This window comes from Seriola dumerili, unplaced genomic scaffold (genome assembly GCF_002260705.1).
Source record: "Seriola dumerili isolate Sdu_G_001 unplaced genomic scaffold, Sdu_1.0 BDQW01001449.1, whole genome shotgun sequence".
In the NCBI taxonomy this organism is placed as follows: domain Eukaryota; kingdom Metazoa; phylum Chordata; class Actinopteri; order Carangiformes; family Carangidae; genus Seriola; species Seriola dumerili.
This window is the reverse complement of record NW_019175704.1, coordinates 1461060-1475018: the sequence shown is the minus strand read 5'-3', so window position 1 is coordinate 1475018 and position 13959 is coordinate 1461060. Positions and strand designations below refer to the sequence as shown.

Sequence of the window (13959 nt, the reverse complement as noted above, 5' to 3'; positions counted from 1 at the left end):
GTGCAAGTCATTGTCTGTGTGTGGAACAACAAACTGCCACCTTGGTGTGTGTGTGTGTGTGAAGTGAAGCCTTGAGGACGCAGCCGCGCCCCAGAGTACAGCTAGCTCTCAGACAGAAAAGAAAAGAGAAAGAAAAAAGAAAGAAAGAATAGGACGGAGACAGGAGGAGAGCAAAGCTGCACGTAGCAATACATATATGAACAACTAAACACAATCAAAGATCCTAACCTAGAAGCACTGTAGGGCACGGTTAACAACCATTTACATTCGCCGCTGGCTCTGAACAGATAGCAAACTCAAAGGATGTTTATTAGGCGCGTACGTTTCAGACAAATATTCTGATTAGAATGGGAGAAATCTAATTAATTGCTTGATTCACTGAATGAACCCCGAATTTGTAATGTAATCATAACAACTGCTTTTCAAGGGGCTCTTGTTAAATTTAATTGGGGAGAAAAAAAAAACATCCTCTTTCACTGAATGAATGAAAATCAAATTAGGCCTGAAACTGGAGGAGTCTGCAAGTTTGTTCTGGCGTGCCATAAAAAAACTGTAAAAGCAGGAATGTGTGACAATATATATTTTTTAAGTCACACATCAACTATTTTGTAACACGCAAACATACACCGGTGGGATAGAGAGACAAGAGAGAGGAGATGTGAATACTCTTTACTATAGTGGATACTCACTGACGTTAGAGATGTCTTCAGCTCCTTGACATAACTGCTGTAACACCTGGAGAAAAAGCAGAAACAAAAGATCAGTGTGGTTCAGGTCAAAAATACAATCTGAGTCATAGGAATAAAATGTGTCTCCACTACTTGTAAGATAGTCAAATGATTAGATTATATGCATTATATTTGAGATAATGCTGGAAGTTTTCCTTTTGAGAGCCTGAAGAAGATGAAGCCCCTAAAACTACCTGGATATCAAAGTTAAAAGTTGCACAGCTTAGTATTTGTGATTTTCAGGCACATCGGATAAAAAAAAAAAATACAGTGACGTCTGAAACACAGCTGTAGATACACACACACACACACACACACAGTTAGATGTTCACACGCACAAAAAAAGTCTTTCTCCCCGAGCCCTTTCTTGTAAAACCTGTTTGTTAGAAATGGATCTAGACACTGGAGCTTTGAGTGTGAGGATATTTTCCCCAAACACAAGACAGTTCTTGCAGAGAACCAAGCCTTACCAACGTTCTCACGCCCATCTCTCATGCATTGTCTCTAAGGCCCTCCTGTGCTCTTACAGCCTGAGCCTAATCTAAGTAGCTCACCATAACAGATGCCACCCTGCAACATATATCATACTGCATAGACACATAGAAACTTTTATTTACGCTAATATACTCCTATTCTTGAACATAAATACAGACAAATACAAACTTCAAGCCCTCTCATACACGGGGAAGCAGTTTCTTATAGACATTTCCAGACACACCAACACACATAAAGTGTTATAGCGCTTGTGGGTAGCTATCTAACAGGGTTTTGTTGACAGTAAACACGTCCATCTGGTCAACAGCAACAGAATCAAGTCTGGTGGATACTTCATTAGCTCAGATGTGGTCAACTATTGCAATGACATATTTCTCTCTTTCAGTTTAGGGACCAAATCTTACACACAGTTTAAAAAAGCTGTGATTGTCACTGCAGAGTTTTAGTAATTCTTGTAAATGCCACATGTTGGAATGACATGCCTTGATTATGCCACGATTAAAAGAAAATGGGTGTATTGCAGTTTGTGAGCCTAAGTGATTTTGTCTTTTCAGATAACCTCCAGTCATGTCAAAGTCTGTGGCACATAATGCAACACACATCTGTCATTAACGCTCAGTTCATCACTGAACAGAAATCACCTCCACTGCCTCTGTTGATAATAACCAGAATGATCGAACTGAAACGGTTCCCTTCATTATCTTCACTCTTACACAGACAGACAGACAAACACACACACACACACACACACACACACACACACACACACACACACACACACACACACACACACACACACACACAAATACTTTGATAACTCATCTCAGTGATAATGATAACAGAGAGCCAGGTAGGCTGAATTCATCTTCAGCTTTTTCATAAAGGCTTATTAGTGGATGATTAAAGGATCTCTGCTCATAGGGCTTCAGCACAGAAAATGATTTGCCAGCCACGAGGCAGGTGAATTACACTGGATAAGAAAGCCAGTGCTGTCTGCCATCATTTGCCTGACTGAGAATCTGGCTGTTAGTCTATTAACCTCATTTTATTCTAAGATCTTACCAGTTTTACATCAACTAGAGATGGATAAAATATCACAAAAAAACACTCAATTTTAAGGCTGCCCCCAAACAAAGATTTTCCTTGTCAACTGGTAGTCTTTAGTTCAAGTGATCAGTCGACTAGTCATTGCACATTTATGATATCAACGTAATTATTTAGATATGTATTTTTGGGAGGCATCAGAAAATGGTTTGAGTTCCAATAATATTGAAAGCAACGTTGCTGACACTGTGCTACATTACAGAGAAATACAAAACCGTATTAATGAGCCTTTAAAATACAGATTTTACAAGTGAGCAACCTGTTAACAACATTGGCAAAGCGGTAACTACTCTGAATGTGTTGAAACAACCACCACGGAGACTGGACATTTTGATGATGTATTTCAAAAACATCACACAACTTAAGCTTGTAACAACACAATATAGAGAGAAATGCACATTGTGCACAGGTGCACAAACATGGAGTCAACAAGGTAATTTAGCGAGTTAACAAGATAATTTAGCATCTCCCGTCCCCATGAACACTTGGATAAGCCTAATAGTGCCTATTTATCTAAGCTATCTAACATTAATGCAAGTGGCCATGCTAAGTGGCTAACGTTAGGCTACCTACATGTTTCAAATGATGAACCATGTTTATCAGGCCTGTTTATACCTGCAGAGTTTGCATGTCACCTTCTTGGGATCGTCCTTTACCCTCTTGAAATGTTCCCACACTTTGGATTTCCAACCTCACAAATGTAAATACTGTCTAACACAGGGACCAGCCATATACAATGTCTGACTGAGTGACTGAGTGTTGCCACTTCCTTTGGAGTTTTTTTTTTTTCCTGCAACAAACTGACCAATCAAAACTCGGTCGACTAGGACTCCTATCATCAACTAATGTTTGGTGGACTATTAGGAGGGCAGCCCTCCACCATTTCCCTAAGACTTAATTTAAACAATTAATTGACTCATAATTGTTGTATATTATATTTCAGTTGACTGATTTTAGTCTACTAATTGACTACTAGTTTCAACTCGATATGATGAACGTTAAAAAAACATCAAAACATTTTTATCATTGAATAATAGAATTAAATCAAAATCAAAACCGAAACAACTATGAGTATTTTACCATTTTATCACACAAGAAAAAAGAAGGTTCACCCAAGCATTACTTTAATGCAAGAGAATACATGTAATCATGTTTTGGAAAGTGACACAAAGCTATTTGTTATTGCCTATAAGAAAGTGATAAAACAAATTACTGCCCTAAGTTATTAAGTTTAACACTTTTTGAGTAACAACCTAAATGTCATTTTATAATAGCCATCATTACTTACTAATTTCCATCTAATTAACTTGAAAGGCAAAAAAACAAGCAAATGCAAAAACAGGAACTATCTGCAAAGGTATAATTACCTGCATTTACACTCCAGGCATGCTTACACATGGACATTGTACAACCTAACTGTTGTGACGTCTCTCTGAATTGTCTTGTTTGGTTTCCCTAATCTACCCCCCTTCCCTCAGCTACACTGATGTTGACTTTACTTTGGTAGTCACACAGCAGCTCTCGGGCATCTGTACAGGGTTAAATACAAGGGTCGGACTTTTGTATAGCTACAGAAAGAAAGAAAGAAAGAAAGAAAGAAAGAAAGAAAGAAAGAAAGAAAGAAAGAAAGGTCACACATGCTTCATGTGAGTCTTCTCTACAAAAAACTCTCTTGATATTCAAACATAGAAAACAAGTGTAATCTGAAAATACACATATTGAGATTGGCCTAAAATCCCTTGCTTTTTAATATTTGATGCCTTGTTAGAGGAGCGACAGTGGTGAGGTGTTTGTCTCTGTTGTCTCTGTTGATCTCTGGCACACCGGGTCCCTGTGGGAGTGAGCAAGTGAGACTTGGCCGCAGACATTTTCCTGAAGCCCCCAGAACAAAACAGGCAAGTCTTGACAGTCTGTCCGCCACAGAGTCGTCACACAATCAGTTGCAGGAAACCAATCCCTAAATAGCAGTGATTCATCTCTTCATCACACACAATGCCAGTACACAGTGCACAAAGAAGCTCTCTCTTCCTCCCTCTCTCTCTTTCTGTCTTACCCTATCTGTCTCAACCCCTTCCCCCCCAGTATGGTCTCTCATGCTGCTTAAAAATAAGTGCTTCTCCCAGCTTTCTTTGCCCTGTGATTTACTGGCAGTGTTTAACTGCAGGGCAGCATCTTTTATCGTTACATGATCTGGGGCTGAAACCTGACAAAATGGAATCTCTGTGCAAGTACCTTTGTATGTGAGTAAGTGTATGTTCAGGGCAAAGTAGGGAGCGGGTGGAGGAATAAAGAACTTGTGTGAGAAACGTTTGTCTAAGTGCAATTCAAATCCTCCCAGCCTCCCGGTGCTGTGTATGTGTGTGAATATATGTGTGTGTTTGTCATTCCGCTAAATGGTTTCTTCCTTGACTTGATGGAGCAAGTGCCATCTCAAGGGAACGGGTTACACCACACACACACAAAGTAAAGCGCTTTGAGACTGGTGAAAAGCTCAGAACATTAGTGCAATCCACTTTTGAGAAGTAGAATATATATGAAATACCCGGCTTGATTGTGTGCCTCTGTCTTTTTGTCTGTGTATGTACTCATGTTTTGTGTTGCCATGATAACTCTTCTCTTAGTGGCAGAGAGCCCGTTGTTGCATTAGCCAATCCACTTCCTTTTTTGCTTTTTTTTTTTTACAAGATAAACCTGATTCAGATATGCAGTCAACCTGGCCTCGCCGGTGACTATCCACAGATGCATTTGGAACAATGATATCAGTACAGTATGTGACCAGATCATCACCAGTGGATAATCAGGCTAGCACAGGCCTACACAACAGGTTCAGTGTATCGTTACAGCCTTGATGATCCATCAAGATGACGTGTGAAGGTCAGAATAGCCGTGACCAACACAGCTGTCACATCTCCTCCCAGCACCCTCTTGGCTAACTGGCCTTCCAAAACACTCAGCACAAAACATGGCCAACTGGGGAGCACAGGGGCCAAGGCCAACAGAACATGCCTATAACCCAGGCTGGGCTTGTATCATGACATAATTGCCCTCCATACAATAACACACAGTGGTGAAGAGGTGAATCAGAGCTGTTCTGGTGTAATGACATTGCAAATATGAGGAGGAAACTGTTTGAATATCCTGTAATGAAAAACAGTGTGATGTCTATTAGTATTGGCTTTAAAATTTAATTCAACACCCAATATAGCCACAGTTTTAAATGACTACCAGGTCTGTTGTTTGAGCAGAAAAGGCTACAGTGGAGCTGTGTGTGGACAGCAGATGTGAATCCACTTTGATTTCAATGCCCATGTGTGTGTGTGGAGTTTCTATTAAATGGATCTGCTGTCTCCTTGATCAAGGGAGTCAATAAAGGGCCAGTCCTGTCAAACCCTCAGGGGTAAGTGTGTATGCACATATGTGTCCGTGTCCACACGTGTGTGTGTCTGTGTGTGTGTGTTATGGACAGAATTTGAAGTACTCTGACAGGTGAGTGATTGAGTGCTTTCATTTCCCTCCAGCGACAACAAGACATGCACACACAAACACATAAGTAGTACACACACAAACACACACACAAACACACAGTGGAGGATGGAGAGAGAGAGAGCTGTTGTTTCCTAAAGGATGCTGCTCCTGCCTGCATGCTTAAATTAGCTCTAAATGTTTGGATTACACACGGGAGCTCTCACAGAGGATTTAGCAGCCATAGCCTAGAGTCCGGGGGATGTGTTGATGTTTCCATCTACATCCACACACACACAAATGCACATGCACACACATAAAAAGCGTTCTTGTACGGATCACAGACATATGTCACTCAAATATCGCACACTATACAGTATTGTGTAAATCCTTGAGAACATAACATAAATTGCATTAATCTGACCCTGATAAAAAAGACGATGAAGAGATGCTAGAAATTTAAAGTCAAAATGCAACTGTAAATGTAGAAAACCGCAACAGCATCCACTATTTCATTCATCAGGTTTCTGCTATGGGGAGACTGTTTTCACATTACACTTTTTTTAAGAGTGCAGTCCTGGCTGCTGTTGGTGGGGGGAGGATAGGATATGCTAGCAGACGTAAAGACAGGGAGAGAAAAGAGGAGAAAAAGAGAAGGGGAATGAGGGAGGTCAGCGCCCCCAGTCTCAGATAAAGGCCCTCTCCCTCCCTTCTGCCTCGGCTTTCGAAGCCCCTGCCAGGATCGAGAGGCGTCTCACGTTACAGCTGTCTCTCAGTGTCATCGTTCAGAAAGAGAGCACAAGCGAGAGAGAGAGAGACAGACAGAGTGAAAGAGAGACAGACAGACAGAGAGAGGGGGAAAGCGGGACAATGCCACAGACTGAGCGAGGCTAGGCTTTCAGAGCTGGACAAGAGAAAAACAACAGCAGCAGCAGCAGCAGCAGGTTCAACTGGATGAGGAAACCCTTGTGGTTTGGCTGCCCGGTGGTGTTTTTTTTTTTTAAGTAATGTTAATGCAACATAACTTTTCACTATACTGTAGAAGCATTTCAAAATCAGTGAAATGTGCGTTGACCTTTTCAAGACAAATTATTTTGAAATGTAGTGCGAACAGAGCTAGTCAGATCATTTCCTCCATACCATGTGGGACTAACTGACAGTTGCCTAAGAAGAAAAAAGGGAAATACATTTTTAAATACCTTGTTTTGCGTGCAGTGAGAACAGAGAAAGAGAAACACACTATAGTCAGAGAAGAGAGACGGTAATGTCTGTAAGACTACGTGCTATAGGGCTCCTGTGGATTAGACATCGCTGTGTTGCCTCTATACACATGAGTATCCTTTTTTAACCTTAAAATGCTAAAAACAGCAGCTTGTCCCAGGTCCAATAATGACTAATCCAATGGCTGCTAGCGTTTCAGTCTGTGCTGCTAACAAGGTGAGGCCATGTAGGTCAGTACTGAGTTAAGTTCAATTCAGAGTGAATGCCTTTTCTGGAGAGACAGAAAAGGATCCCCATGAATTCCAGATAAAAACTTCATGAAGGAAAGTGTGCTGTATATGCAGATTTTTTTGCCCCATGCTGTAGTGCTTCCACAGTCAACACAGTGAGAGCTGATTGTACCAGTGTGGTTTACATAAAACATAGTCCTGAACAAATACATATATAGCTATTGCACAGCTCAAAACTGCTTTCCTATTTGTTTTTCTCTATCCCTGTCATTTCTCATGCCATTCCGTAGGAGTTAAATATTTAAAATTCTGGCTTAGCTTGGAGCAGGCTTTGCCAGCACAGCTAAAATAAAAAGCCTTTGTGGCAGCAGTGACCAGATTTTAAATGCTGAAGAAGATCAATAAATGGGGGCTGTCGAGGCGCAATCTCATGCATTTGTGTGTGTATGTGCGTGTGTGTGTTCTGTCCCTATGCGTAAATGCCTGTGCTCTGACAGGAAGTGTGTGCATGCGTGTGTAGATGTTTATGTTTGTGTGCGTAGGTGTCTGTGGGTGTGTACATCTGTCTTAACACCCACCGAGGCTCGCAGCTTCCCTGCCTGCTACAAGCTATTCTATAGTATCATCAAGCACCCCACTGACCCAGGAGGCACACCAATAGAAAACCAATATCATTCCCATTCCCACATCCGAAACCTTCTTCCTATTTCTTTTCCATTCCCAGGATCCTTTTCCCATCTGAGCACAGCCAGCATGGGTGTATTCTAGAGAAAAGTGTAAATAGAGGGCCCCCTGCTACAGATTGAGAATGTCAAGGTGTGGTAAACATCAAACTAAATAGCAGGTTTTCCAGACCTCGTCGGCATTTCCATAATCAAGTTCCTTCTGATATAAAATGATGGGCACTTAGACAAGATGGACAGAGGGGCGAGAAAAATGATCGTTTGGTTGGTTTTCTTAGGAAAACAAAATCTGTTCCAATCCAACCTAGTTCAGCGAATGTTAAGAGACTCCCCATTTCATGAAGCCAAATAACACCAAAGCGTTTTCTTTTTATGAAAAGAAATGCATTCATGATGTTGCCATGTTTTTTTGTTTCTTGTCACTTTTGATTTTTATAAAGACCACATTAAATTGATGCTTTCGGCTCACATAAAGTGATAACCTTCTTTGCTATGTCTTTACCAGACGAGTATGTAATGGAGACAATCAGTGAATCACGAGGACTTGCATGCATGCTGCTGTATGGCTCCATAAAACAAGAAGTACATCTGTATTTTCACCTCCTCGCTAATGTACAAAACAAAAACAGCCCTGAAGTGGAAAAATCATCAGGACCTTTTGAGACTTCATTAAAAGAAACTAGCCTGGACTTTCCAAACAAGGCATCTCTTTGGAGGGGAAAATCAACCTTTTCACCTTGCTGGTGGAAAAACAGGCATCCCAACGAGACAGAGCATGCACAAACAACCTTGACTTTCATCAAGGAAATTCTCACATTGAATGATAAATAGAGGCCCAGGGGACGAACAGCAAAGAAGCAGCTTATCGCCTTTCCCTCCCAAATTTGGCCGCTCTGTCTTCTGTCTCCTGAAAGTCAACACGGGGTGACCCACTTGCACTTTACTGCTTATTGTTTGGTAATTAATCCACCATATGTAATCCACACAGAAACGCACAGAAAACTAAAATGGGTGTTGATTTGTTTAGTCTTAATTAACAGTTGAGCTTGTTCATGTGTTTCTACAACATGAGGCATATGTGCCCAATCTCATTAGCTTAGTTTACAGATGCATTTCTCATTATATAGACAGAAACACAGGCAGACACTTCTGGTTAAACATAGCCACGATATTTGAAAAGGCTCATGTTAAAATCGTCTGTCACTGAGCATGCACTTTAGACAATTATTTGTGTACCCTGATTATTATCAGGACATCAAGTGAAAATGCAGCGTTACCAAAATAGCAAGGTAACATAAGGTTAGGTAGATCATCTGAGAGCTAACCAACTTTCCAGCTGAGAGGACATTAACCTGCAAGGCCATGTAAACACGTATCAATAAGTGAGCTGCCTGCACGGGCCTGTAACACAGCAGAAAACAGTAGGCCAAGACAAACACACAGCAGCACCAATTTGATCTGTAACAATAAGAGGCATTATCAATCTAATGCCTAGAAGCTTTTAGGGCTTTTGCTAAAATGCGGCTTCTTCTCAAAGGACCATTAGCCCTTATAGGATTAATGTCTACTTCAAAAACATCTGTTTAAGTCCTCAGTTTCTTGGTACATTATTTAATTTGTCATTATTGTTTTCTGTGTGTGTGCATGCACATTCATATGTAAATGGATGACTGATGGGGAAAGATTAGGAAATACGATCAGGACTCTGTCTAGCATTAGTTCTTGAATTATTTGGTTAACACAGAGCAGACCTCTACTTCCTCTCTAAATTTCACAGCTTTGTGTCAGCACTAACATGCAGAGATTTGACAGGGCTCCCAGATGGCCATTATTATCAATAGACTGTTTGTAGGTCTGATTAATCTCAGTCTAAATATAAAATACTGACATCAATTCCATGAAATATTTAGGTTAGGACTTACCCACAGACTGACACTGAAGCACTTGATATAGACTATTAAAATGTGTCTTAGTTTGATACATTTACATGATTATGGTAATGCAAATGTTTAATTTTTCTGTCAGTATCAATTTAGAGTCCTATCATGCCTAAAGCATGTACCATTTACATTCTGATGTATCTTGTCACAGAATCTACAGTACACACTGTGGCCCAGGGTACAGTCAGAAATCAGTCAGGCTTAATGAGTGACAAACTCACTCATAGGGGTGCACAACATTGCACTATGTACTAGAATTTCCAATAACTGATCATTTCAATGGCCAGTTTCAGTGTGATCCTTGGTACGGATGCAAACCCCTCAAACATTCATGCAATACTTTTAAGGTTTGTATAATCAGTCAAGGGAATGAGCACAGTTTAGGTACAGCATTTACTTTTTTACGTTTTTGTATTTTTCTGCAGCAGGTGAACCTTTGAAAGCAGACCATCAGACAGTCACCACAAGTGAAAACAAGTTTTGGTTATTATCAAAATGTGGAACTAAGCTCTACTGAATCATCACAAAAGTTTTTGGAAACACAAGAAAAGTGTTACCTTTGTTCTTACAAAACAGACTAGTGGTTGTTGCATTTAAAAGAAGCAGTGTGTTATGGAAAAAAATAACTCAGTGCATAATTGTAATGCACTTGTAATTAACAGATGAATCATTCACATGTCCAATACACTGGACATAATTTTGATCCCAACACGATGTGATACTGCAACACATTTTTAAGCAAGCGTTGACTCATAGTGACGACTTGACCGACATATATTGCACACCTGATAAATCTCGCTTCACTTCACAAACTATGGGTTTCCTCAAAAAAAAAAAAAAATGATAGCCCCATATTCAATACTAAAGGATTATAGAGAATACAGAATTGTGTGCACATGGGATTGTCTTTTCAAAAGCTGTCCAAGTTCTGTCAGATTCAGCACCCCCCGACACAGAGCTCGTGAACCTAATTTCACCTAATCAGCTTAGTCAATAGCAACCGTTTGCTGTGACTTTGGTAGACATGCAAATAGGGCTTAACTATGTCTATCCTTAATTCCTGAATGTTCAAGTCAAGCGGAAGTCCTCCTTTATCTCTTCAAAAACAACAGTTCCAATTTGAGAGAGGGAAAGAGAAGCAAAGAGAGAGAGAAAGAGAGAGAGAGAGAGAGAGAGAGAGAAGAAAACTCCAGCCGAGAGTTGTTGTTTTTTTTTTTCTTGGCCTGGCAAGGAGAGACATCTCTGATTTGAGTGTGCTTGAGGTAGCACAGTGTGCTTTCATTTCAAACCAACATGGCAAACAAACTCTGACAGATTTGTTCCCCTTTTTTCACTTTTGCTCTTGCTCACTCTCTCTCAAATTATGGGAAAACACACTGCACAAATATATTACTACTTCTTGTTGGTTTGTATGTTCAGCTCAGCTGCAGCACTTGTAGGCTGCATACACACGAGTGCATGCACAGACGCACTCATATTCAAACAAATCTGCAGAAAATGACGCTAACAATAGACAGTTGTAATAGTGGTAGAAAACTGGGAGACACTGTTCCGTTTCAATTCACTGATACCACTAATGGCTTCTTAGCAGCTCCATGAAATCAAGCAGCTGTCATATAGATGCATCAGCAGTGAGAGGAGGGAAAGCCATCCCCATAAGGACAGAGGCACCGCGCCTTCATGTTTGGCTAAACATCTGCTCCTCTGCACTCCAGCTTTGCAGCAATAAACGGGCAAACAAAAGAGGTGGGAGGTGAAATGATCAGATTTTCCATTTCAAAGCATTTGTTCGGTTTGTTTTCTTTTCCCCTCCTCTTCCTTAAACTGCTTTCAGGACATGGGGAAGAAAGTGAGATCAAGTTTTAACTCTGACGGAGAGAGCAAATGCATGGGTTAAAATAACACCTTTTGTAAGATGGATGGCAGAAATTAAATAAGGTCACCATTTTCCATTCACTGGATAATTCTTTCAGGGAAGAGTCTCCCGTCTAAACTGTTGCAAACCGGTATTATGGCTCATCCAGGGGTGAATCAAACTGTGCGTGTGTGCACATGTGCGTGTGTGTGTGATGATAAGAGATGCATGTGTGAGTGTGCACGTCCTCCAACTTGTCAATCCTAAAAATCTATCAATCACAATCACAATTCAACTTTGCGTAAACAACAGTGCACCATTTGCCAACTTACCAATAAAGGTTTCTTTAAAGAGCAATAAATACCTTTTTACCATCACATAATTATTTCAAACAACTTTGTGATTCAAAGGATGACAGTATTTGGCAGTGACATCCAGTTATATTTTATTTTTACTGTTCTTCCCTTAATGGGATTCTTGGTAATTAATATCCTTCCTTCCTTTCTTTCTTCCTTCCTTCCCTCCTCCTCCCTCCTCCATTCATTCATGTTCAGTTGCAAAGACAAACATATAGCAGCTCCCTCAAATCACATTTAACAACATTTTCGCTTGAAAATAGCGTCAATGCTTAAGTTTAAATGCGGCTGTACCAAAATCCCACCATATCCACCTGTCTCTCCAGAAATCACAATACTGACCCGTAACACAACCTCACTTTATATTTGCTTTTTAAAGCAAACGTCTCGACCTCAAATACAAACTGCTCCTCTTTGGGACAAAACTGGCTTCAAATCATCGCTCACAATCTCATCAGTCGCCTTAAAATTCTTTTTAAAATCACACACAGGACGCGAACCACCGTGTCATTTTTTTCTAACAAGTGTAAAACTTTGGTAAAACTTGCGAAAAAAAACGTGGATCCATTTCCTTTTAAAGTAGCCAGTGTGTTTGTGTGTATGTGAGAGAGGGGAAAGGTAGGGGTGCTTGGGGGACGAATTTAAAATAACCAAGATGGCGAGAGGCTTGTTGTTTTGGAAGGGGCAGAAAAAATGGAGGATATTGTAATATACACAAAGGGATAAATTTCAACAACTCGGCCAAGCGGCTGCTAGCTTGCCTGCACGCCTCTCGGTTTGAGGAAGCGACCGCGATAGCAGCTACCCGGCAGGCTGGCCAGCAATACGAGTAACAACACGAAAAGCTCAAACTCTCAACCCGCTGTGGAAAAAGAATATTATACGTCCAACTTAATCTGAACCGAAGGGGATATTTATGTATTTGTCGCTAATTGTTTTATTTTCGGGTCGAGGGACTATTAAACTGGATGGATTTTAACGGACGGACAGCGAGGACCAACGGCAGTCCAGTGTCTCGCAGTTTCCCCCTTTACGTTGACGGTTACAACTATGCACCCAAAACCCGACAACTGTACATTTACACGATTGTTACAAGCAAAACAGACAACAACACAAATCCTTTTAAACTTTAAATTCTCAACGATTTAACAAGTTATCAGATACGACAGCCTGGTTGAACGGTGCGAGAGAAAAGGAGAGAGGGACACAAAGACGATTCCCACTATCAGGTCACCACTCAGAAGAGGAAAAAAACACTTCGTCTTTATATAAAAAGAGAAAAAACTTTACGGATTCGACCAAATCTTCCACTGTCTATGTGCGGGATACACCGACTGAATGAATTACATCGTAACACAAAAACAAGAAACTATAAACCAGTTTACACAAGCTGGAAAAAAGCTAAGAAACTAGAAACGAAGCCAGCTCTACGCAGCTCATCGCTTGTTCTGTGATGGGGGTAAAACAGCGTCAGTGAAATAAAACACTTACCTTTTTTTAGTTTCGACACTTTACTTATTTCCAACGTGGGTTTTTAGTTCAACTAACACTTCGGGTCGGTCTTCTTCTCGCCTCTTTTTTTCCTTGGTCGGTTTTGGTTATGAAAGAGGTCGGGGACGAATGATAAAGAAGGGAATTGGGCAGTAATTGAGTCTCGGTGTGTGAGTGTGTGTGTGTTAGTTACTAACAGCAGATTGAAGGAGACTCTTCTCAAGGTTTATTCAGCTCCACTTCAAGGAACCGACCTGACGTCAGCTCACTACTGCCACACAAAGAAAACTTATTATTTGTGCAGCGGCCGTAGTAAAGAAGGATACAGCTATTGACCGTTATTACTTTAAATGCGACACTGTCATTGACAGGGATGTAGCGGTAACTTTATTTA

The 13959-nt window shown here is 40.6% G+C and overlaps 1 protein-coding gene across 4 annotated transcripts in view; it reads right to left on the bottom strand.

Annotated features, from left to right (window-relative positions):
• LOC111238633 (bromodomain adjacent to zinc finger domain protein 2B-like) overlaps positions 1-13748 on the bottom strand; it is a 66366-nt gene extending 52618 nt beyond the window's left edge. For all 4 annotated transcript variants that reach the window (XM_022768231.1, XM_022768233.1, XM_022768234.1 and 1 more), the window contains exons 1-2: positions 13566-13748; positions 690-735 (exon numbers count right to left, since the gene is read on the bottom strand). The gene's annotated coding sequence lies outside the window, so the exon portion shown is untranslated. The remainder of the gene's footprint in view (positions 1-689; positions 736-13565) is intronic.
• Between the last annotated feature and the right edge of the window lie 211 nt (positions 13749-13959).